The sequence below is a fragment of the Amblyomma maculatum genome, chromosome 7, assembly GCF_055883805.1.
Source record: "Amblyomma maculatum isolate TAMU_Amacu chromosome 7, ASM5588380v1, whole genome shotgun sequence".
NCBI lineage: Eukaryota > Metazoa > Arthropoda > Arachnida > Ixodida > Ixodidae > Amblyomma > Amblyomma maculatum.
The window spans coordinates 25,162,177-25,187,874 of record NC_139350.1 but is presented as its reverse complement, the minus strand read 5'-3'; the positions used below and the strand labels follow the sequence as shown (position 1 = coordinate 25,187,874).

Here is a 25,698-nt window from a genome sequence, read left to right as displayed (position 1 = left end):
CCGTTCTCGGGGGTATTTCGTGCAATGACATTATCAGGCTCGTTAACATATGCCTGCCCAACAAAACCAGCTCGGTCAGGTCGCCCTTTCATAACAGGTGCTTTGCCCAGCTGACATTATCTTCCCGACAGTTTACGGTATTCATATCCGTGTGGACGTATTTAAGAGCTCCTTGCGAACGAATTGAATACCGCGGTATTTTAACTGCCTTTCCTTTGTGCACATACATTATCGCTGATTGATTTGTTTTCATCCTTTTCCACTCAAGTTCCGGTCAAGTTCCCGGGGTCCGCTCCTGCGCGCTTTCTCGTCGTGATTTGTGCCTTTCCCGACGCTTTTGTATTGATCGAGCTAGATTTGCTGATGCGCGTTTTTCATCATCTTGCCAGTTCAACGCTTTCTCGGCTTCCGCGTTCATCGTTCTGTGATAATGCTTCTATATTGTTTACTGTGTGGTGTACCAGTGCCAGTTGTGTACCGCTGCGTGTACAGAAGCCATACGTTATATGCTCTGCATTATAGACTAGAGGGTTGCTGTCGGGCGCCCACAATAAAGATTTACTGATTATTATTGCAGCCAGTTGAACGCGGTGTTCTTCAGCAGCCGTACCTCGAGCGCAAGGTGCTCATTCCTAAACGCTACTCTGAGGATGATTGTTTCCCTAGCCGTTAATGTGTTCCATTCAAATGTGTTCAATTGACAAGCACATTTACCTTACGTGTGCACTCCTAGGGACCGCAGGCGCAGTGTTGCATTTCCACAAAATACTGTTGCTAGGCAACAGAGCAAGGGAACGCTTGTGTGTGTAATGTATGTATGTATGTATGTATGTATGTATGTATGTATGTATGTATGTATGTATGTATGTATGTATGTATGTATGTATGTATGTATGTATGTATGTATGTATGTATGTATGTATGTATGTATGTATGTATGTATGTATGTATGTATGTATGTATGTATGTATGTATGTATGTATGTATGTATGTATGTATGTATGTATGTATGTATGTATGTATGTATGTATGTATGTATGTATGTATGTATGTATGTATGTATGTATGTATGTATGTATGTATTGGCCTCCATTTGAGTGGCCAGCGAGCTCGGAAACTTTGGCTGTAATTGCTACCGCAGTAAAGGCGCTGGTAGCCAAGGGGATAGCAGCGGTCGTAATGTTGCTAAACGGCAACCAGCGGCCAACAAACACCGGCTACGCGCAAGCTAGTCAAGGACATTGCCCAGTCGTCAAGGGGACTTGGACCGTCCCCTCTCCCGGTTTTCTTGTCGATACGAGGTACTAGCCAGCAACCATGCAGCTCCGGGAGTGTCTATCTGTGCCGATAGGCAGGAGGGGTGTCGGGTGGTCGTTCTCCAGATTCATGGCTGAGCGCGCCGAGTAAGTGGCCGAGCGTGTCGCGTTGCCAGGACATTTCCTGCAGGCCTGTTTACGCGGCCGTTTACTTGTGACGTCCGCGCCTGTTTGGTAGTCCCGCGATGGAGATTTCCTCTCGTCCGATAGTGCACAGCGCCATGTCCTCCCGTTGGTCGCCGGCTGTCCGAAGGTCGTTTTTGTCGTGCGGGGGAGCCTCCCTCAATAAAGGCTAAGTGGGCGACAAAGGGCTGTGCTAAACGCGTCTACTTCGCCGCTGCTCGTGCATTCTGCGCCGGAGGTGCCGATCTCGTCCCTCTCTGGGATCCTTGCATCGGTGCAGCCGTAAATCTAGTATGCTGAATTTTCGGGGTTACAAGAAACGGGGAAGCCAGGAATCTGCGGCCGCTCAGGCGTTTTCAGGTGCCACCATGATCGCCAGTCGGACTCGGCAACACCTAATAGCGCAGGCGGTGCTCTGCAGTAAAACGCGGGTCAACCAGCGTGGGTACTCGGGCGTGTGGTGCCAGGCGTCGCGACGTGCTGCCACGTTTGCGAGACCTCATGTTGTCGTTGGATAAACTAACGACACAGCGGGTGGTAGTTTCTCCGATTTGGGAGCAGCTCCCGAGCGATTAGTTGGCGAGCGAGCGGTGTGTCACAAATGGCGGAAGTCGGCGTGCATTGTGTGCCCGTGGCAGTTCAGCGGAGCGGCGTTTTGCAGCTGCTGCTTACTGTGCTGCAGCAGGAGCGCAGCCGAAAAAAAAAAAAAAAAAAAGAAAAAGGGCACGGTGTCGGCGCTTGAGCGAAATTGCGCCTCGAGTCCTCGACATTGCGCGCTCCGGTTTTCCCGCCCTTATGCGAGGATAACTCACAGCCGTGTTCGCACTCTTCGCAATACTTCTGTTTTCCGTATTTCGCGTGCAGGTGAGCCGACGTCTTGTTCCAGTTGCCTGTTCGTTCGCTTGTGAGCCGACGATATTGCCGGAGAGGCCTCACTCGGTTGAATAGAACGCGTGCGCTGCTTGGGACTTTCTTCTCGAAAACAGACTGCCTAATCTGTTATCCTTACACTTCCTTCTCTGTCGCCTTTGCTTCGTGTAAATTTGGCCGCCTGGCGTGACTCTATCCACAGCCGGCGTTCGAGGGCATTTGTAGCTGCCAGTTGAGTTCAGATCCTCTTTTTTTCCGCCCACCGCATGCCGCTAGCGCTCGCGACGACGGTGAGAATCACCATTCTGTCCGGGAAGCTAGTAGCTCCGGTCAAAGCCGGGAGGGAAGACGGGCCGGGTCTTGTGTCTGGGACCCGCTCGCTCGAGATTTATATGCCTGGTCGCGGCATGCATAAAACACGAGGATGCGAAGAGCGTTCGGCGTCTGTCGTGTCGTGCTCGCGTAAGGGCTGGTGCGTGCACGGGTCTGCGCCGACGCGGCATACTGAATGTGATCGAGCTTGCATGTTGCCCGCCTCTTCTGCTTGGGGAACAGTCGTCGGAAGCTGGCGCTTGCCATTTCCCGTGGCTCTCTCGCCCCTGGACATCCGTTTTTCGCGGGGGACAACATCACCGCACAGGGCGGTCCCTAAAGCGCATGCGCCAAAAGAGTTAACAAAAGGGAGGCCTCTTCGCGATGCGTACGTGCGAATAGAAGCTTTTAGTATATCGTACATAGACACACGCAGAGGAATAGCGCACGCCAAAGATATCGTGACGCGCACTGCGCATGCGCTATACAATACCAGAGACCGAGCTCTTTCGTACAATCGGCCAGCGTAGGCCGAAACTTCAGTTTATGGTGCGCGGCCCTCACGTACGGTGGGAGATCAGCGTTGGCAAGATGGCGGCGTCCAGGCCGCCACGCCCGCTTCAGTGTGAATTTGTCTTCGTTATCGCGTTTTTGGGCGCGCTGCCGCCTATAAATGGCACACGCGGTCTTCGCTTTGCCTGGTGTAGCATTCGCATTCAGCTCAAATAATTAGTGGATAATTTGCTTTGTTTTTTATTTTGAACTGCGGCAGCGCAGTCCTTAAGCCTGACGAGTAGCGTTGCTTTGTTGGCATGGCAACGCCATAAAATGGATCGCCTTGGCTTGACTACTTACACGCGTGTATTCGTAAAAATATGATTGGTACTGGGCTGAAAGGAGGCCGGTACTCACCATGACGGCAATACAAGGTAAAAGTATTCAACACGGGAATACAGACGTTGGGGAGTATAATGAAACTGCTGCAGCAAAGAAACTAGCTAAAATCCCGGTGCGACTAGGCTATTTCTGGCTTGGGAGTGAAAAAAAAAAAAAAAAAGCTTGAATGTGTTTTTTTATTTTAAATCTAGATGTCGCCACCGTAGTCTGCGTTCGCGCTTTCGTACGGCCAACTGAAAGCGCCGATACAACACACGGAGTAGCGTCCCATAATTTGCTGGCGTTTATCGTACGAAAGCGTCCATACGCTATGCTAAATGTCTCTAATTGAACGACCGGTTCTCCACAAAAACTGTGCGTTCCGCCCTGGGACTGCGGGCTTAATACTTAGAATCTGTGTTAAAAGAGCCCTAGGTGTGTGCTTCGAAGGCCCGTTTCACATGGTGCTATTTTCACCTCCCGACGCTGCAATTTACGTCGGTCTGCGACAGAAGAGGCGCTGTAGCCGCCCACGGCGTGCGACGGGTTTCCAACCCGTTGGGAAGCCGCAAATGATCGCTGAATTCGTTTCCACAGCGCGGTTGTGTTTCATGAACTTTTTCGCGCTAGCCTAGACATAAATTATGGTGAGGCTACCCCCCTGAAAATATAAAATAATATGCCTCTGCCCGTGCCACTAGGTATAACGGGCTTGTAGAATCGATGCTTTGGACCTCGGAGTTAGTTTGAAGTTTCTGCTGTTTGCGTCGTCATTTAGCGCGCTTTCGCGCTGCGCCATCCTATTGCAGGGAAAGCTGTTTTTGGGCATTTCCAGTGCATTTCCAGTTCCAGTGCGCTGACTCCCAGTTTCCTGCTAGCCATTACAAGCCGCCTATGTCGAACTTTGTTGTCGCCTGTGTGATGGTACGCCAGTCACCAGTTTTTGTTGTGATCTGAGCACAGTTGCCGGGCTAACAGAATACAAGTTTTGGGGGGCTTCGTGACAGACATGCATGACTTCTTTCGAATCCTTTCATTGTGCTTAGCAAATCTATAGCGCTTATCGAACGTGTTCACAAGCATGTCACAAGATGCATGATACGTCTTTTAAAATCCTGGACACTCATTATCGCACATGCCAAAGAAGGTTAGCGAGCACGTGACTACAACGTTTTGTTAATAGACAGTTTTAGTTCCGCGCACGTGAACGCTTCACGTACTTGAACGTGAGAAGTCTACGTAGCCGACGCGCACGTCGTTGGAAACAGTTGTTCGCGACGCGTGACGCGCGCCGTTCCTAGCGCCTTCTATTAACAACTACAGACACTGTTGCAGCCACTCTAATACAAGACGAGTCAAAAGAAAGCCATTCATCCATCCTCAGTATAGCCATTCTAATACAAGATGAGTCCAAGCCAAACCAGTCTCGCGAGACCATTGCTATAGCAACGGCAAACGATACTTCTTGAGGTAACAGCGCGGAACGTGGACGGGAGCACAAGATTAGAGGATGACAAAACGAGCGCTGACTTTCAACAACGTTTATTTTGGAAAACCCTCAACTTCTTATACCCTTACGCCACACATCACGTACAAATGACTTTCACATTTCAGCATAGTTATAATAATAATAAAAAAGCATAATAATATATAAATAAATACACGTGCCGCATAACCTTCTCTTGCACACAGCGTGGTGCACTCTCTGAACACTCATTGGAAAGATTGCACATTCAGCAGTTCGATTTCTTTTTGTGTTAGCAGCAGGGACGGTTTGCTACACATCGTTCCTGCAGTCTAGCTATCTCAGCGGCTTCAATTATCTCACGAACCAGCTGCTCATTATGTTTTGCTAGCACTTTACATTGTGTGAATTGCACAGAGCAAGTTTTCGACGCGCAGTCTCTTACATGGATCCCCAAATGCTTGCTTTTTTGTTCGACGTTGTTTTTGTGTTCTTTCAGCCTGTCATTTGTGCACCTTCCAGTCTGTCCTACGTATTCCTTCCCGCACTTCAATGGTATGGAATAAACAACGCCTTCCGCGCACTCCACAAATCGACTCTGGTGGTTTGTTGCGCACCCCCTTTGCCTTTGCGATCCATCAGCGTTTACACGTCGGCAGAGGCTTTTCAATTTTTCAGGAGCAGTAAGCACAACATTAACGCCTGCTCTACGATTGATCTTTTTCTAAGCGATGGGAAATGTTGTGCACATATGGCATGGCCACAATCCTGCGCTTGTTTGTTGTCTCCCTGAGATAGCTAGCCGCTGAAATAGCTAGACTGCAGGAACGATGTGTAAGCAAACCGTCCCTGCTGCTAACACAAAAAGAAATCGAACTGCTGAATGTGTAATCTTTTCCATGAGTGTTCAGAGTGCACCACGCTGTGTGCAAGAGAAGGTTATGCGGCACGTGTATTTATTTATCTATTATGGTTTTTTTTATTATTATTATAACTATGCTGAAATGTGCAAGTCATTTGTACGTGATCTGTGGCGTAAGGGTATAAGAAGTTGAGGGTTTTCCAAAATAAACGTTGTTAAAAGTCAGCGCTCGTTTTGTCATCCTCTAATCTTGTGCTCCCATCCACGTTCCGCGCTGTTACCTCAAGATGCATAACCAACATGCCCAAGCTGCTATTCTAGCAAACGATACTTCGCTTAAGAGCTGCAAAATCGTCCTTCTGTCTGGAAAGCAAAAGTGATTTATCGCTTGAACATTTATGCGAGGGTAAGAGTGGGAACATTAAAGGCGAACACAACAGTTTAGAACACGATATCGCGTCGAGGGATTAGCGAAAAAGCTTTTATCACGGTGAAGCGGGCACTCTGGGCTCATCCATGTCACCGCTATGGGTAGGCCAGCAACGCGAGGACCTCAACGTGAAAATCCGAATCTCACGTACGTCCGTGAAACTCACGCGGACCCTTCACGTTCTGCGCATGCGCACTGGTCACACGTAGGCGCTTCACGTACGTGAAACCAAAAGTGTCCAAAGTATAGAAGCTTAACGTTCCAAACCGTTCTCGGCCATGAAGGACGCTGTATGCAGCGCGTTGTCGTCGCGCAGTGAGTGCCTTGCGTTTCGCCTCCATCGAGAAGCGGCTGCCGAGGCCAGATTTAACTCACGTGTTCGGGCTAAGCAGTCGAGCTCCGCTGAGCTACCGCGGCGGTGCGCGACGCAGTTTCATTCACTGTATTAAACCTGGAATAAGTATCAGCAATGAAGACAGCTTTCGTGACTGCTGCAGCCAGAAAACGAGTATATTCACTCAGTCGAATTGCTGGCGGTCATGCTCACATTCTCATACACGCAGTGTGTCTAGTGCGAAGGACAGGAATCTTGGCAGATCTGCCAGGGGCCGAAGAAAAACCACAAATCGACAACCTTTATTCCGCAGCTCGCCGGCCCGACTATGCTTTCCATTTCACTACACCATGGAGTCCAATCGATAAATGTAGTACATTCTCATGCACTAAGGCCGGCAACACTTAAAAAAAAAAAAAAAGGGAAAGCAGATACGCATTTCTCACACTTAAAAGACAGCGTGTCACCGTGTTTTAAAAATGCTCATATTCAGTTCCTAACCCGCCTTTTCGAGCACTCGGATATCGTGTCTATGAGGAACAATGCACGTCAATTAACTAGTACTCTCTGGTGCAGGAAAACAGTGGCTAATGATGCATAGCACACAGCTACATACATAGGGTGGTAGAACGCATTAGCGAGATAATTTCTGCATAAATATGCATCCTATGCGCGCCGCACACACGACCCGCAGTCGTCCGCGGAGCCGCGCTCGCCGACTGATGGCGCCTTGACTTAAGAGCGCGCCTGCAGTCTGCGTGCGAGGTTAAAATAATATGGCCTAGGGAATTGCAGGTATTTTTTTTTTCTGTACAGTTTCTTACATGTAGCTGTTTCCAATTGGGGTCGAGTGAGCGTTGTTAAATTAACAGGACTGAGTTTTCTTTCATCTACCAACACTTGAAGCAGGGCGCTCGCCTGTCGCCCATTCAGGAGTGAGGTCAGCTTGCTTTCGCTAATTGGGCGCGGGCTTTTCACATGCGTTTTCGCGAGAAATTATCGCTTTTATGAAATAATTTATGCCATAATAAAGTGTGACCACTTATCTGATTCCAACCCGCCGCGGTGGTGCATTGGTTAGGGCGCTCGACATCTCTGGCCAAAGATGCGGGATCGAATCCCAACCGCGGCGACCCCTTTTCGATGGAGGCCAAAAGCAGTCGCCAGTGTGCTGTGCGATGTCAGTAGACGTTAAAGAAAGCAAGTGGTCGCAATTTCCGGAGCTCTCGGCGTTTCCATAGCCTGAGTCGCTTTGGGACGTTAAACCCCATTAACCAAACCTTATCTGCTTCCGGCGTTCTAGACGCTGAAGCGGACAGGAACGAAGCCGACGAACACGCTGAAAAGCGCGTAGGCACAGGCAATGCTCGATCGTTGTCCTTGTCCCGATTGGCAAGGGTCTTCTCGATTGCGCACTATGCAGCCATTGTGCCGCGCGGAAGAGCTGCTCTTAGCCAACGCAACGATCGGTCTGCTTGAAACGAACGAAGTCTTCGCCGAGCGTAAAAGACTTTCCGGCCATCCGCCCTTTCATCTCGTGCTGTCTGAGAGGGGAATCTGCTGTCGCGTGGCGTTTCGCGACTGATTGACTCGCAGCTCGTTCACGATCGTAGGCATGAGGCGGCAGCGGTTGGTGCCCGATGGTTCTTTTTATTTACCTTCCTCCCTGAGCGGAACCTGGCGGTGGAGTCAAGCGAGACCGCGTTTTTATTCTTTTGCTTGGCGCGTGAGTCAGCCAAAAGTGGGCGCTTGAAAGGTCTCTCGGAAAGCGCGAGGAGAATGGATCCTCTGCTGTGGGTGGGGCAGCTTTCGCGCCCGTGTATCCTCTTCGGGCGGTTTGGTAACCGCGTTCAAGAACCCCCGGGAAGTCTGGCAAACGTACAAATAAATATACAAGCCTCGTGTGCTGTCCTTACAGCGGCCGAGATGGCGAGCTTGCGTGGGGCTTCTTCTCCGTGAGACGGGCATGTATAGCCTCTTTCGCTTTCACTTGTCACGGATTTAGGGTCCAGAGTTGCTGACACTTCATTGGCGGCGCGCCCCGACTTCGCGTCAGAACGTAGATCGTCTTCTCGCTATGCTTCTTTTCTTCTTCGGCGCTGGCCTGAATTGCATGGCTTCCGCGGATAGAATGGCGCCCGAGAAATTATATTTGTTCTTCTTTGGCACCGACGCTGATCGTTTTTGTTCACGAACGATGCTGTCACTTCAAGCTCGCAGTACAGTGGGCATGAAATTCAGCCGCGCACGGAATTTGGACGTGCATAGACTGTAATGTCGCAACGCTTGGAAGCGAAACAATACACTTTACTCTGAGAGGCATATCCGGATGGAGGCCCCGCTCTGTAGTGTTCCTTCTTGTCTTTCCAGCTTCCAGTTCGCGTGGTCGAGCTCCTTGATACCCGCCGCAGCTGTCAGCTTCGGCGACCTTGTGGCTTAAGCGTCGAAGGTCGCCTAGAAAAGCACTCCGCGCGTCGCAGTCCAAGCATTTTCTGTTGCAGCGCGCTGCTATGTGAAGCCCGCAACGCAGCATGGTCGCCTTTCACCTCCCAGTTCCTGAGCAGTGGGCAGGCATGCTGAACCTGGTTGTTCCACGCGGCTAACTTTGTGCCTTCCCAGTAGTGTATTCATTGAGGCAGATCCCTCCAACTTTGCAATCAGTTTTTTTTTTTTTTTTCCTCCACTGCCTGTTGTTGTTCGGCGATGTTTTCCATTCTGGGAGCTCGCGCGTACAACAGCGACGGCGAGGGCAGCAAAGGCAACTACAATATTTTTATGTCCCATAGCTACAGTCCGCCTGTTGCCGAGGAACGCGGGGTCCATTCAGGCCGCTGCTTAATTGTACATCGTTTGCCACGCGCCGTTCCCTTCGCCGTGAAGCGGTTTTAGCGTGTGGGTTGTCTCAGAAACAACAATAATCCCACAACGGTTTAGGATTAGATGGCTATTTGGGGCGGTGGCATAGGACGGAGCCACTATAGCCTGGTATACGTGAACTGGACAGAATGCGGGCCGAGTTGATTGTTCGAGAGAAAGAGCGAGTATCTGAGTTGGAAGCGCGTGACTGGTCTTCTACTCTCTTTCTCTACGTTTTCGCCCTTCCCAAGGGAACCCAATTCAACTTTTGTGGGGTTCATGTAAACCCCCTGAATGTTCATACTTTTGGCGAAGCCTGAAGCGCAAAAAAAGACAGGGACGTGAGAGACGCACAGGACACAGCGCTGTGTCCTGTGTGTCTCTCACGTCCAATATGCCAAAAATATGACCAAACTCTACCAACTAGCCCAAGAAACAGCCTTGATGAGCTCCCCTGAATGTGATAGCTTTGTCGGATACAGATCTCACCAAATAGGTCCACGTGAACGTTGAGAACCTTCCTGTGGCGACTATGATGCAATGTAAATAAAATGCTTCACTGGTTTTTTTAAGTATCCAGCATAATGCATCCGGAAAGTCATTACGTTTGTGCTGCGAAACAACAACAACAACAAAAAAATTGTAATCGCCCCTTCTGTACTTCTCGTTATCCTCACCTTATCCATCTTCTTTCCCGCCGACCGCAGCTCGGATGCTTAAGATAATAGGTAGCAGTTGCTGCAGTCGTGAACATTCTTTTCCTTCCTTTTCGATTGCTTACGCTTTGCTTTTAATAAACCACTGCTATCAGTTGAGAACCAACGCTTTCTTCCCCTTTCCGGACAGGTACACTGTTCTGAAGCAGGTAAGCGCTCGTTTCTTGTCTACTGTGCACTACTGTTGTACTGGTTGGTTGGTTGGTTTGTGGGGTTTAACGTCCCAAAGCAACTAAGGCTATGAGAGACTGGAGGACTCCGGTAATTTCGACCACCTGGGGTTCTTTAACGTGCACTGACATCGCACAGCACACGGGCGCCTTGCCTTCCGCCTCCATCGAAAAGCTGCCGCCGAGGCCGGGATTCGATCCCGCGTCCTTGGGAACAGTAGTCGAGCGCCGTAACCACTGCGCCACCCCGGCGGGGTACTACTGTTGTACTGCTTCCATGAATGGCCTTATATGTACGCACGCGCGCGCGCGCGCGTGTGTGTACGTGTGCGTGTGTGTGATAACTCAGCATGGTAACCAAAGTCGTCGTCCATGATCATATCTTGTTTAAAAAAAAATATAAATTAATAAGCTAATGCGTCGACACAAAGGAATGAACCACACAGCTTTGCGAACGAAACACTTTGTAGCATTTTGAAAAAAAAAAAAAAAACCATCCAAGCACAAAACGCGAAGAACGCCACTTCTGCAGTTTCTTGAAATTGCAACATTGGAGCCGCGTAAAACGAAACGTCAAAATTTCTGCAACCTCCACCTGTTTTTTTAGTAAATAAGTGAAAGCTTTTCTGCTGAACTATCGGTGAAAAGTTTTGCCCAGCACTGCAAGAAAATGGCAAACATTGCTCAAAACCGCGGTCCAAAAATGGCACTGCTCTCAGGGCAATCACTGGACATGCTGCATTGCGAGCGTGACGCTGAAATTACTCGACGTTTCTTCGGTCGTTTTCATTGCCGCCGGGGAAGAATAGTGTTGCGCGTTTCGAAATTCGTGCAGTCATGTTCTTCCAAAACCAGTATGGCTTTTACTGAACAACGCCGTGCTGCAAATCTTCGATTGCAACCTAGCGCCAAGCTCTAGCAGTTAAAAGGCTACCTATTAGAAATTATTTGATCGGCTCAGTAGCGAGCGTGATGGACCTTTTTCTTGATATTGAGCACTGCCGCCGAAGTAATCTGTTACTCGGAAAACTAATTTTCAGAAATTCTACGTTATGCTTCTCTGACTGTCGTGGTTAGGCCGCTTGCGACCGGTTCGTGAGCCCCACATCGAGCGGGGCTGCGAGGACGTGGGCTGTGTGAAGTATACCGGGAGGGAAGAGCGACCATTACTGGCCGGCCGGAGTGATTACCTCGGGGCACGGAACCCATATACGGCGCTGCACCGGTCCCGCGTGCGCCTATTGCGCTCCTCGTTTTTGCTTGTGGTGTCCGCTTGCGGGCATTTTCGCCGTGGCGTGCCCTTCTCGAGTTTTGCACACTGGCGGCTTGTGCGTTATATCTCAATACTGACGCGTAAGCGAACATTTCGCGTTGGGCGAGAGCGCGTGTACTGCATACGCTTCGCGTGAGAGAGCAGGAACGCGTTCTCTCTTTTTCCGACGTCACAACGTGTCGGACAGCGGTGTCGATGAAAGCGCCGCTCTTTATGATGCCTTCCGGCGTGAGAGTAAAGATTTCAGCTGTAGATCAAAATCCTTTTTCGTCGGTGTGAAAAAAAAAGATAAGCACCGAATTTGACAGAGGCATTGTGCTTGCAGACACGGTTTCCGTGTAGTTGGAATGACGCGTGGTTGTTAAACGAGGGCACGTCGCTGCAGGCTTTTCTTCCGTACGGCGTTGCGCGTAGGTGTATACATGCTGGCCAAGCTATACGTGAAAGCGTTCAGCCATGTCTGCCCTCGCAACTGACCGCAGCAGTCATGCATTTCTCTAGGCCTAATTCAATAACTGTCCACTTGGTCGTTTAATGAGCCTCAAGTACGACGCGGTCGCTGTTTGCGGCTTCTTTCGCAGCCCTGGTGAGAGCGGCCATCGCGCGCGTGTGTTTGCGATGCTCGATGGTGGACGCGTGGCGGTTGTGTTCCGCGGAGCTTCAATGCGACGCCGCGGCGCTGCTGCACTGTCTCCGGGGGCGCTGGGGCGGCGGACGCCGTCACGGGCGGCGCTGTCGAAGGTCGGCAGCTAATTAAATCACTTTCTCGTTAACGTCACTTTGTTTCGACGGGCCATCTGTCCACGCCAGCCCACGGGACGACGTCGAGCAAACGTGGCCCTTTGGCGTTCCCGGTTGTTTGGTGATTCCTTGGGCGAGTAGGCCGCGCGATGCCATGGGATGTCGGCGTATAGCAAACCAGCGCGAGTTTGGGGGTTGCCAGAGACAAAGGGAAAAACTTGAATGAGAGCAGAGGGAATTAGTAGGCGCTATGGGTGCTGTATACGTACCTCTGGCGCAGGTGGATTGGACGGCATAAAGGATGGTTTCAGATAAAGCAAACCCGCGAAATGGCGTGTATAGCTTTGCAAAGTAGTGCGATTTGAGTCTAAAGGTTAATAATTTGCTTGCTTATTTAAGTGGCAGCGCTTCTTGTCAACGTCGGCTTAAGTGCATTGTCCTGCATCCCTGCGAATTTCTCCTCCTCCTCCGGGCAGTTTCCTCGGGACTCGAATCGGTTGAAGACATCGATTCCAATCCGGCCTGCACATTCAAATATATTGTAATTTTCTATCCAAACTCGCATCGTAAATACCCTAACCCCTGCAAAGGGTTAGGAAAAGCGAACGAGAGGCTGCTCCTGCGCCTCTTCACTAACACGATGCTGTGCCCGGCAGTACTTAAACATTTTGACTTCCCATTCACTGGCCAGTGCCAGTACTGCGGGGGCTGACACCTACCACATGGTATGGGCCTGCCAACAAAACCCTTCCCGGGAGGACTGGGAGGCGACCCTGCTCGGCTGCTGCGACCTACACGCCCAAAGGGCCTTAACGCGACGTGCGCGGATCCCTGACTAGGGTCTCTACCCAGTATTGTAAGGCTCCGCGTCAAACCTCCAAATATAAACGTTTTCACCGCCACCACCTCCGTTATTGCTTCGATGTTTAACGTAGTAACATTGCAATGGAGCATTTCCCTGCTTAAAGCTCGGGTGGCAGCTCTGCACACGCTGAGCGGCAATAAGGAACTCTAGATGGAAAGGGTGGAGTGGGCAACGCTGGGTACATTCGCCCCGGCTTTACACTGGCCGGGTTCTGGTTCTGCCCGGTCCTTATCAGCATGCATCTTCGAAGCTGAATGCACGAGTTTCCCTCCGTCTCTGGTTTATTTAAAGGCTCCGAGAAGGATTACAAGCAGAATTCGTTGTACGACCATTGTTGTCACTGGTGGCTTTTTATCACTTCTTGCACGCTCGGTATTTTGCTACGCTTGCGTCGTTAAAGAGCAAAAGCTGAAAGAGTTTTCTTTTTTTCTTTTGCAGCACCAGCCAGTGTACTTCAGGAACATTCAGCGCACCCCGGACCGTTGTGCACTTGTCTCAGTAAGTTCAGACACAGATATCATAGTCTGATTTGGTTTATGTAGTTAAGCGTCCTAAAGCTGCTTTGGCTGTTATGGACGTCGCGAAGAGGTGGGCGGCGGCTATTTCGACCACTCGGGGTTTTCTAACGTGCACTGAGGTTGCACAGTACACGGACGCCTTGCGTTTTGCCTCCGTCGAAAAGTGGCAGCGGCGGCTGGGATCGAACTCGCGTCCTTGGGATCACTAGTTGAGCGCCCGACTAAGCCATCGCGACGGTGCTATTCGTAAGCATGGTGGAAATCGCACGACATTCGTTGAAAGGTTGGAAGCAGTTGTTACGCTGTGTTGGCCGCACGGCCGTTCATGTGCGCTGTCTTCCTCTGTTGCGCACTCACTTGCCCTGTGCTGGTTCTTATGCATTGTAGACACAGAGGTGCCGAAGCCATACCGAGTGGAGATCCTCGGAACCTCTTGAAAGTTAGTGAGGTTTCCTCGAGTTAAAATAAGAAATCATCTACAAAGTAATTTGCGGCACTGTCCAGGTGCACACTTGTGAAAGACGTGCTTGGTTTGGGGAGGGAGGAGGCTTGTAGGCGTCTCAAAACCTGCGAGTAGTGCGCAATAAAATTTAAAGAAAAAAAAAAAAAAACAACTTTGAAGATGGAATTTCTGAATAACGTTGATGGCATGCAGGCAGAATTGCAGTATTTTTTTCAGTATCGTAAACGGGAAACAGGATGAAACTGCAGCGTCCTTAACATGCTGAAAGAATGACTTGTCGATCCGCTGTGCTAACTCTGGTCCAGCTTTGCGTCAAATTAACGAGATGTACCATGGGCAATAGTAGTTAAATATGCCCTCCTTCCCCATTGTTTGAGCTTTTTCCAGACCAGCGTAGGCGGAAAAGACTGCGTCCATGTTTTTCTTCATTCGCTTTGCATGTGGAGACGCCTAAGTGAAGTACGTATTCTGAATAAATGGCATCGCGATGGTGAAAACAAACGGCGATGGTTATAGTCTAGTAAATACGGTACCGTGTCGCAAAATATATCCCCTGTATTTAACCGATATATTGTATAAAACTGACCTTTTCTCGTTTTCTGTGTACAATTAAAGAAACAAACAAAAACTCGAGTATTGATTTAATTCTTACGCAGTTGAATAGACTTCCGCTAGAAGTTTTCTTTTTTTCTTTTTGCTCTTTATTATAGCTCTCGACAGCTCCCTACAGCACGTGAAAAGCGAAACGTCTTTGTTCCCTATTGCACTTCCATATTCGGGCTGCGTTCCATACACTTGTGCTTTTATACGACCACTGTTTGTGGATGGTGATACCGCCCCACGTTTATCTCCGCGTCAGCTTCCCGTTTGAAAGCACTAAAAAATTAGAGCAGTTCCCTGAGCACTTCTCTGCTCAGTGTTCACTTTCCTCAGCCTCAAGTGTTTGATTCCGCTCTTAGATTATAGCACTTTCAACGCGAGGTGTCTCCACTTTGTCCTGTTTGCACTCGAACTTGCCGAGTACGTGGTGTCGATATTAAAAGAAATAGCAGCGTTTCTTTTTTCAACACCTTTCGAGGCCTTTGCAAAGGGACGTGTTGGTATGACATGTAGGCGCTGGCGCCTGTTCCTTCTGTGTCATTTTTGACCGCACTCAAATGCCGCGTGTCACAACACAAGTCGCGCCGAGCCGTTTTGTTTCCGTTTTCTGAGGGGGCGGGGTACTGGTTCGCCGCCTTCGGCGACTCCAAGTCGCTGTCATGCGCTGTTGGATTGTAGAGGGTCTCGTTTTGGCCAGCGTGTCGTGCTCTGCTGGATTGGCCAGCGTGACGTCACCGTGCCGCGCGGTCGCACTTTACGTCGGAGTATAAACTTTACCCACAGCTCGCCACTTGCATGGCAGTCACATTCGTGTTAAGTGTCCAGAGTTTTGCTGACGTGGGCATCCTTTTGCGCATCGTGTTGATTTTATGCTGTTTTCCTAATAATTTGTACATATTCATGCCCGTAGAACATTGTTTCAGTGTACTAAATACCATGTTAAAAACGCCGATAGTCTAAGACGTTTCGTACTGGCTTTCCACGTGGAATTCCTGGGTTCTATAATCCGCTCTGCTCCGACGTTTTGTTTGTTTTTCGTCCGAACTCGGGGTATGCAAGCGACCACATTTTCTTGGTTGGCCGTGTGAAGTAGCGCTATCGCACCGAAATTATTCGGGGTGTAACACCGAGCAGGAGGAGGATGGGGAACTTGTTGAGGGAGAGGGCGTGGGTTGGAGACGTGTTCCCCTCTTGTAAGCCGGACGCCATGTTCCACATTGTCCAGGCCAGTTTTGGTGCCCCGCGGCGGGAGCTAGCATGGAGGTGTCACCCTGACTACTCTCGCGTCGTTGCTTCAGCACGAGGACGCCTTTCAGCTGTGTGTAAGAGGGGTGTTTTGCTCAACTCAGTACGTTGAAGTTACAGGAACACGAAAAATACCTCGACTGTATTGGAGGATGCGCACTGTTACGTGTACAAGTTAGCGGGAACGTAATCGAACGGGACAAAACATCGGAGAACGTTTTTGCAGGCTAGTTGGCTCATTACTGAAATTGGTTTACCGCGCTGCGCAGACAGAGACACACAGGATGGGCAGGTACAAGAAAGAACTCTTAGCGCTCTGTCCTGTTACTTAGTTCCTTTCTTTGTTTGTCTGCGCTGTGAACCAAATTCTGGACTAAACATGTCTTGGTTTTTACCACCGGCTGAAAAAGCACCTGCCCGGGCCCTTTAGCTGCTCCGCTCCGCGCTGCCAAGTTCGTGGAAGAGCAAATCGCCGCCGCTTCGGGGGAATCGTGGTATCAGCCGTCGAGTTCACGCCTGGCCAATCGCCGGGTATCACCACCCCGGGGCGTATGGACGCCTGAGTTGACCGCAAGCGCAGCTGGGACCACGTATACAGTAGCTGTCATTTGTACGTGGGTGGCGAGTGAGCGCGCGACCCGGGCACTTCTGCCGCTCTCTTTATCGGCCCCGAGACGTGTGTGTGCCTGCAGACACTGTACGCCCGCCAGTGCGCGCGCCTATCTGTCGCTGCCTCCGCTCCCTGGCTCGCTCGATATCGCCCGGACGCTTCCTGTCAGTTGGTTTGTCTGTTAGCTGGAAGCTCCCATAGGCCCCTGCTACTGATAGGGGACTTGGCTGATCAATTTTCCGACTTCCTGCGTCGCGCATTGTGTTGGAATAAGATGTCTGACGTGCTGGTGGGAACTAGAATGTCGGGGAAAAGATGGCTGGTAGCCGAGTATGGTGTCACTCCGGTTTCGACATAGCGGTCTGCGGAGCTGTTTATTTTTCTTTTTTTTTTTTTTAATTTCCCCGGCAAGAACTGAATTCCGCTGTGAACGAATATTTCTAGTTTATTTTCCAGCTGACGTTTTACTGGCATATCACGGCCATGAAACCGAAAATCCAGCAAAGCATTCGTCGGGTCACACCTGCATTATTTTAGCCAGTGCTGGTGTCGGCATTCGGATGGATTACGATAAATGTGCAAGGACTGCCGTATGACGTCGCCGCAGCGTTACTGTGCGTCGTGTAGTTACGTTCGTGGTGACAGAAGCGCGGGGAACTTTTTTTTCCTCGGAGCGGAGAGCATCTGACAGATGAGTGGCAGGCGGAGCAGAGGAAAGAAGGGGCAATGACGCTACTCGCAAGCGGCCAGCTGTCGGCTTAGTTGTCGCTCTCTTGTTTTTTATTCCCGGTATTTGCGTGTTCCGCTGTGAGCTAGTCACCCCGCGTTGCGCTATCGGCTTTCTTCGACTTCTGAGTCAGAGAGTATGGGTGCACGGCGTCCTGTTTGTGTGTAGGACAGCTTGAGTGATAGCCAGGACTCAAAGCGGGCTTCGAGCTAAGAGCGACGCCTGGCTAAAATGTTTGCTGCGTGGAGGCGGCAACCCTGACGCTTTACCAAACCCGTAATGTGCAAACTTTATCGTCAGTGCGCCATGAACGGCGTCAATCGACGAATGTGCGTTTGTGTGTATATATATATATATATATATATATATATATATATATATATATATATATATATATATATATATATATATATATATATATATATATATATATACCGGGTGTCCCAGCTAACTTGAACCAAGGGTTACAAAATAATATATTTTAGGTAGGTCAATAAAACCAGTTGCATACAACTGTCAGCCTGTTTGCGCACTACAGGCAATTTTTTGTTTGGCAATTACTTAATTGCTTGATTAGCTAATTAAGTTAATTTTTCTAATTTATGAAATATTCATCTTAGACCAGAAATGTGAATTGGAAAGTTGTGGAGCACCTTCAGAAACCCCCATTTCATTAATTGCGATAAAGAAAATCTCACGTGTATCTTTTTTTCCGGGCTCAGAAGAAAGCCCGCGAAATACAAATAATACCACGTGACTAGTGCATTTGTGCGCCGCGATTGTGGTGCTCTCAGTCGTGGTTTGAGCGAACGAAATCAGCTGCGGCCGGGTCTTCTTGGCCCCGTTAAAGCGGCAGGCCGATATGCCTGCGATGGCTTCTTCGCCCGCGTCAGACAGCCGCTTCGAGAGCGGCGAGCTGACACCACCGACATTCTAGCAAGGCCTTTGCATCACCTTCTCTCTCATCAGCGAACGTCACGACAAACGGATGAGCGATAAGGTATCAGCCACTGTATCTGCGCATACAGGCTTGGGTAAAGGGGCGAGATGACATCATATGACTCGACTAAAATTAGCGCTGCACCTTCATTTGCCGGTTCTTTATCGCCATCCACCTGTCGTGATGTGGGCTGCTGCGGTGCGCAGGCCTGGCCAAAATCGCGGTGGCGACGGGCGAGCTCGAGCTCGCTCGAACCATCGCCAACATTTCTGCCTGCCGCTGCAACAGGACCATCGGGCCACGGCTGCAGCTGATTTCGTTCGCTCAAACCACGACTGAGAGCACCACAATCGCGGCGCACAAATGCGCTATTATTTGTATTTCGCGGGCTTTCTTCTGAGCCCGGAAAAAAATATACACGTGGGACTTCCTTTATAGCAATTAATGGAATGGGGGTTTCTGAAGGTGCTCTACAACTTTCCAATTCACATTTCTGGTCTAAAGTCGATATTAACAAAATTAGAGAAATTAACATAATTAGCTAATTAAGTAATTGCCAAACAAAAAATTGCCTGTAGTGCGCAAACAGGCTGGCATTTGTATGCAATTGGTTTCACTGACCTACCTGAAATATATTATTTTGTAACCCTTGGTTCAAGTTAGCTGGGACACCCGGTATAAACAGGCCACAGGCAACTTTTTGTTTCGGAAAGAATCAATTAGTTCATTCGATTAACTTTTCAAATTTACTGAATATTGATTTTAGCCAATAAATGTTATTTGGGAAGTTGGAGAGCACCTTCACAAACCCCCATTCCATTAATTTGTAATAAGGTAGGAAGTTGCCTATATATATATATATATATATATATATATATATATATATATAGGGAGGGGGTTGAAGCTCCAATGGGTCCGGTAGGTCATAAACTTGAAGTAGGTGACACACGGTGAAAAAACAACACTTTAATCCGACGTTTCGGCCTGGGTCCGGCCTTTGTCAAGGAATGTAGAAAGAAGCTGTCGGTTCCCATTTCTTATATACATGTGCAATCGAAGAACACGTGACCAGCCACTGTCAATAAATAAACACCAAAATATCAAAAACAAGATTTCACACGCGTGATGCAATGGCGGTGCAAGGTATATAGACCGAATGACAGGTGTTGCGCTTAGGTCATGCATCTTAATATGTTGCACAAAGAAAAGGAGATATATCACTAAAGAGATTGTTGTCACTATCAGGGCACAAAACAAAATATCGCGAGGTTATAATGGGTGAGTACATGTCACATTTAATCCTGCAATATTCAGGAGGGGGGGGGGGGGGGATGGGGGGATTGATCAATTGGAGGGGGGGGGGACTACATGTTTGAGTATAAATGAAAGTATACGTAACGGCCGTTTGAATAAAGTTAGAGACGATGAGCATTTAACGGGGAACGGTAGGCTATTCCAATGGCTAATTGCTGCGAATCGAACTGTCTGTTTACTGTTGTTAGCACGTAGGAAGAGCGCGTGATATCTGGATTATGAGTGCTAGTTTTACCGATAATATAAAGCAAATTACTTTTGAAAACCTACTGAAACGCAGCGGTGCCCAGGTTGAATTTGATTAGCAAATTAATTGGATGAATATGCAATTCATTGAAAACTGGAGACACATGAGTCTTGATAATGACTATTTGTAATGAATCGGACATCTTAATTCTGTATTGTGTTCAAGAAACGATAGATGAATATGATACATAAGTCCGCCGGAGCAAATGCAGTAATTAAGCTATGGATGAAGTCATAATAAAGCGGGACTAGCGAAGCCTTCATGCGAGCTAGATACTTCATCTCAGCGTCTGCCTTGGGAGAGGCTGCCTTTGCGAATAATGAAAGTGGGGAGGTGAAAATACCGTACGGACAAGCATCAACTCCGGAATGCGAACAGGTCATTCGAGCCAGGCTTACGGTGCCCGTAACATGAACGGAACATTGCAATGGGGAGCCGTTACGAACTCCATTGTTTTGCTGCGAGGAGTAAATGTCACGCCTGCTTTTTAGTGTGGCTCTTGACTAAAAAAAAATTAGTTTTGGTTTAGCTCTGGTTAACCCTAGTTGAATTATGAAAGCAACGGCGGAGGCTTCTTTTGCCTGCTACATTATTCAACTATGATGCCCTATCAGTGTAAGGTGCTACATTATTGGGGACACTTAAGCTCACCCTTTAAGGGTATGACGCGAGAGCGTCAGCTACCAGCCCACATATAAAGTCACGTTTCAACCAAGCCGTATGAACGTATCTTGCGTATATCGTAGGGGTAACGAGGATGCAAACGATTCTGGCAGGCTGGTTCTGATATCACCCTCCCATATGAAAGGAGCCACCCGAGTTGGCAGCTCCTGCCCGTGGCATAGGGGTAACGTGAATTCAAATGTTACGGCAGGTTGACTTTTTTATGAGGAGACCGTAGCTACGTCTCTTAACGGCGTAGCTGCGGCCACCCCAGGTCCCGCTTTGGCTGTCAGAGTATTGCTTTCGCAATAAATGAAGGTTATCTTTATTGATGTTTACGTTGTGCCTGCCTGATCTCTCCTGACGCATGCATTCGGTTTGTTTCGGCGGCTTATGGGGCTTAACATCTTGGCTGTCAGGGAGGTTGTAGTATAAAACCGCAGAAAAGGCAGAATAGAGGCAAGGTGTCATACAAGGCGGTTGTAGTAGAGGGCTCCGGGCAATTTCGAGCATCCACTTCGTGTGCTGAGGGTGCGGTGCTGCTCACGTCTTTGAGAAACGACCTAACGGCTAACACTGCTGAGGTGACGGGTCGAGCCAGCCGCTTTCCTTTGACGTCCCGGATAGATAGGCGAGTCCATAATTCGCTATCTGGCTCATGTACGGAGTCTCTCCGCTCTCCCTCGCCGGTGTGTCAGTGCCTCGTATCCTTGCTTTGTGCAGGGCTCCCACCACCGTACTCACCGAAGCAGACGCTTGCCGACGCATAGGGTCGTCGCTACGTGTGCGCCGTTCGTGAGTGGTAAGCGAGGCGCACAGTGGACACGTCACAAAAGCCTTTGTTCCATCTCTGCGACGCTTAAGCGCGACTAACTGCGCATTCCGCTGCCGATTCCCCGCTCTGTATACGGCGCGTTTGCTTACATACCTTTGGTGTGATGTTGCTGCGCTCTTTGTGGGCGACCCCTGACCTTTTTGACGGAGGTTTTAGCGTTGCCCGAACAGTGAGGAAGGGGGTTGCGCGACGGCATTGTGTTAAAAGTCTATGGGAAGGTTGGTGAACCGGTGCGAGCTGGCGCCGTGTATTTACGGTCACAGAGGGAAGTAAACACAGCCCCCAATTGCAGCGTAACAAATCCACTCAGGTGTGCGTTGTCGAGCGGAGCCGTCGAGGTGGGCTGCATATATGTTACTCTTTTAAACTTAAAGCGGAAATAAAGCTAAATTTCGCCGCACGGGCTGTTAAAGTGTTTTATGTATGACATTGTTGGGGCGCGATCTTTACTTTTTCCTTTTTTTTTTCTTTATTCGAACCGTCTATTACTGTTCTGCAGCCACGTACCACGGAGAGAGAGGACAGCAGAAACGTATTATAGGGGGAGGGGGGGGGGGGGCGAGAGTGCCCTCTGTCTCAGCTACGCGCACAACACGAATGAGCCGCGGCTGTTATGATGTTTGATCTGAGAGGCCCGAACGCAGCTGGCACTGGGCCTGCCTTTTGCTGTGGCGGATTCTTCGATGCTCCTTTAGACCAGTGGAGAGTGTAATGGGTCTCATTCGCTCCCACTGAGCGTAATCGGTGGTTGCATGGAAACAAAGGGTGTGCCTCTTATATTCTATGAAAGCACCATATATGTTATGGCTCTCTTGCAGTGCAATTTCGTTCTGTCACTGTGCCTTTGTGCAGCACGCACTTTTCCTCATGTCTACCTTCAAAACGCGGCATAAATGTTTTGCACCTTACCGGCGCCAGTGTGAACCGCGTATCGCGCATGGAGTATCCAGCTTTAGTGTGACGCCTGTGAGGTCCAGATGTGACGTAGGCGGTGGCAGAAATTTTGCGACGAACATAGAGCTGTACCATCTCCATGTGTACCATCGAATGCATGTGTCCTCCCTATTCTATACGCGCGGTCAGGTCGGTATAGCCAACAGGGAGTCAGTTGAGGTGAGTGCCGAGATTAACCGCTCAACTTTCCGATCGCCATTATCAAGGAGGTGAGTACGGGGCTTATGCCAATCGTGAACTGGTGTGAACGGATACTTACGAACGACCCGGCGTACATGGCCCCACTTAAATACCGCAGGAGTATAGTGTGCTGTAGCTGCTAGTAAATACGCGAGTAGGCCATGGGGCTATGTTCTTCCTTTTGACATTTGTGACCTTTAGTTCCGCAATTTTGAGCCCCTTTGCTTCTGATGTCGCCTGGAAGTTTTTTTGGGGGGTATCAACGTTCTGTTTTGTATCGTTCGCTAAATTTTATCAATTTGCCAGTTTTATTGTGCTAGGTGGATGCCCTGGTAACCCACATCACGTACAGGCGTGGGCGACAATTGCAGCCCATTTAGCTAATTTGGCATAAATCGAAGTGCGTGCGCCAGCATGGCTTACACGTCGCGTGTTTCATATATGTTTCAGTTCAAGGCTATGGTTTCAAGGTCAGGCTCGAAGCAAAGCTCATCGAAATCTTGGCTGGTCACCTTTGTGGTCGCTCACTATGAACCTCAGGTCGGCTTGAGGGGAAGGGCAATGCGATAGGGACGGGCGCTGTATCCATTGCTCACGGATGGAAGTTGATGAAGACGACTACATGCAACGCACACACAGCGCGAGAGGAGAAGGAAAGGCGAAAAAGCCGACCGGGGAGAGATACCGATTTGCTACCCTGCACTGGGGGAAAGGGATGAGGGGAAATAAAGGCTTATTTATTCTAGTGCTCCACTATAAAGGTGAACAAGAATAGAGAGGGCAGAAGAAGTCAGTAGGTGAAAAGTGCTCATGAAAGTCGCAGCCTGTCCCGCAGGCTCGACAGTCGACACTTTCAATAAAGTGCCTAGCAGACTTTCGGCGCACATGATCGCGGCGGTCACTGTCTGGGAATCTTATTTCCGTCAGCGGGCCTGGGTGAAGATTCTCCAATATACGCCGTAGAGGTCGTCTTTCGGCGCTGTATTTGGGGCATTTGTAATGGATATGTGATATGGTTCCCTTACTCCGGCAGATGTCGCACACAGGGTTATCAACCAGGCCGATGAGACCCGCCATGTTGGTGCAGTGGTTACGGCGCTCGATCACTGTGCCCAAGAATGCGGGATCGAATCCCGGCAGCGGGGACCGTTTTTCATGGAGGGGAAAAGCAAGGCGCCCGTGTGCTGTGCGATGTCAGTGCACGTTAAAGAACCCCAGGGGTTCGAAATTTCCGGAGCCCTCCACTACGGCGTCTCTCATAGCCTGAGTTGCCTTGGGACGTTAAACCTCATAAACCAAACCAACCATGCCGTTAAGGAAGTCTCCGTGGTTTGCGAACGCAACTCCAAGCCACAGGCGAAACGGCAAAGTCCCGTCACATCATGGTAGGCCGGGTGGATGTCAGAGCTTCAGGTCAGAGTCTACGGGTTGTTTAAGTTAGTTGGGAAACTTGTACGAGGCAGTCGTGATCTCCCACGCCAGTGTTTGAAGCCAACTCGCTGCGTCTGCCCTTGAAAAGGGATGGACACACAATCGCGCTCGTTGTGGGCAGTTCTATGATTCCCAGTCAGGTAGTCATCGGTAGACAATATCGTGCGCTCTTTTAACGACGGAATGATGTATAAATCCCGCGAGGGATTTTCGACCACCCCCTGCTGTCATCTGATCTGACACCGTTTCCGCGGACCGTCATATCTACATTCCGCGGCTGCCGTGGCTGGGTTTTAGTCCCGCTCCTTCGTACCCTGCCGTCAAATGCTAGGGCCACCGCGGCTCAGGCCGGCGCCTTCGCTCGCTCTTCCCGCAGCCGTTGCCCCGACCTGTTTCCTCCTGCGCCCACGCGACCGCACTGAATGCATTGCTCGGCAATCATCTCGCGCCGGCGGCGGCCGCCACCTCGCGCGACCGTTGGCGGCTTCCGCTGAGGCGAGGGGCTGCCGATGTCGGCGCGTTTACATACATTAACGGCGCACGTGCCTGGTGGGGCGGCGGCGGGAGCAGCTGCACCGAATGGCCATTATGCGGGCCGCAGTGCGCAGCGACTCAAAGCAACACCGCGCCACGCGGGGCAGGTCGAGCCCTGCAGTGGCCGTTGCGACAGCAACGTAGGACCTTTCCGCCATTGCACCACTCTCTCCTTACTGCTCGGGGCGCATGGAAATGGCTGCTGTTTTGCTCCTCTTAAGAGACGCTTAAAGGCTCAGCGTTTGTGCGCAGCCTTGCGACGTCAGGTGGCGAAAATAGTAGTATGTAAAAGCGGTCGTGCTTTCTGCTTCTTGGAGGGGGCGGGTATATTTAGCGCCATCCCTGACGTCGGAAGCACTTGCCAGAGTTTGTTGCATCTTTCGAGCAACCCTATGTAATCGGCGGGCCATTACAAGAACAATGAGGGTCGCGTAACCGATGCTATCGAGCGTGCAGGGGCAATCTTGGGAATTTGCAAAGAGCACTCTTTATCCCCCCCCCCCCTCCTTTTTTTTTTTTTTTTTTTACTCATTCCTCATTTTCTTCACGTCATCTCGTCGGCGCTTCGTAGCGCGACGCGATCAGAGTTCGGTTGTATCGCCAACAGAGCCACGAGGTGACAGTACCTCAAGCTAGGGGTGGCAGAAAAGAACAAAATTGAAACTATCATAAGGCAGGCATATAAAGCAACACTGGGGCTACCCCACTGCACCCCTACGGAAAGACTTCTTAAACTGGGGGTCTACAATAACACCATGGAACTATGCGAGGCACATATAATAACACAGCTAAAGAGGCTCGCCACCACATCCACGGGATGGAAAATCTTGGGTAAATTAGGACTACAAGATAGAATCCCGGAAAGAAATGCACAAGTAAAACTGCCGACTGAAGTCAGGAACGCACTTACTACTAAACCGCTACCAAAAAACATGCACCCTGCTTTTCATGAAGGCAGGAGAAAAGCAAGAGCAAAGGCCCTTGAGGCCAAGTTAGAAGGCTCTAAATACACTGTTTATGTAGACGCGGCGCAATACAAAGGAGGCAACTCTTTTGCTATCGTGGGCGTGAACGACTCGGATAAACCATTAATGGCAGGTTCAATAAAAACAAACTACTCAGGGACAGCGGAGGAGGCGGCTATCGCCATGGCGATGGTCAGTACCAAAGCGGTTACCATAATTAGCGACACCAAATCTGCTATAAACAATTTTGCGAGCGGCATGAT

The 25,698-nt window shown here is 49.8% G+C and overlaps 1 protein-coding gene across 5 annotated transcripts in view; it reads left to right on the top strand.

The window, feature by feature from the left end:
• The window catches only part of LOC146182829 (phosphatidylcholine:ceramide cholinephosphotransferase 2-like), a 240,412-nt gene that overhangs the window by 24,898 nt on the left and 189,816 nt on the right, over nt 1-25,698 (top strand). The window contains exon 2 of one of the 5 annotated variants that reach the window (XM_084608942.1): nt 13,648-13,707. The exons of 2 other annotated variants lie outside the window; for them this stretch is intronic. The gene's annotated coding sequence lies outside the window, so the exon portion shown is untranslated. Of the gene's footprint in view, nt 1-13,647; nt 13,708-21,253; nt 21,339-25,698 lie in introns of those variants that run through there. 2 more of the 5 variants (XM_084608943.1, XM_084608947.1) reach the window with 2 other exon arrangements.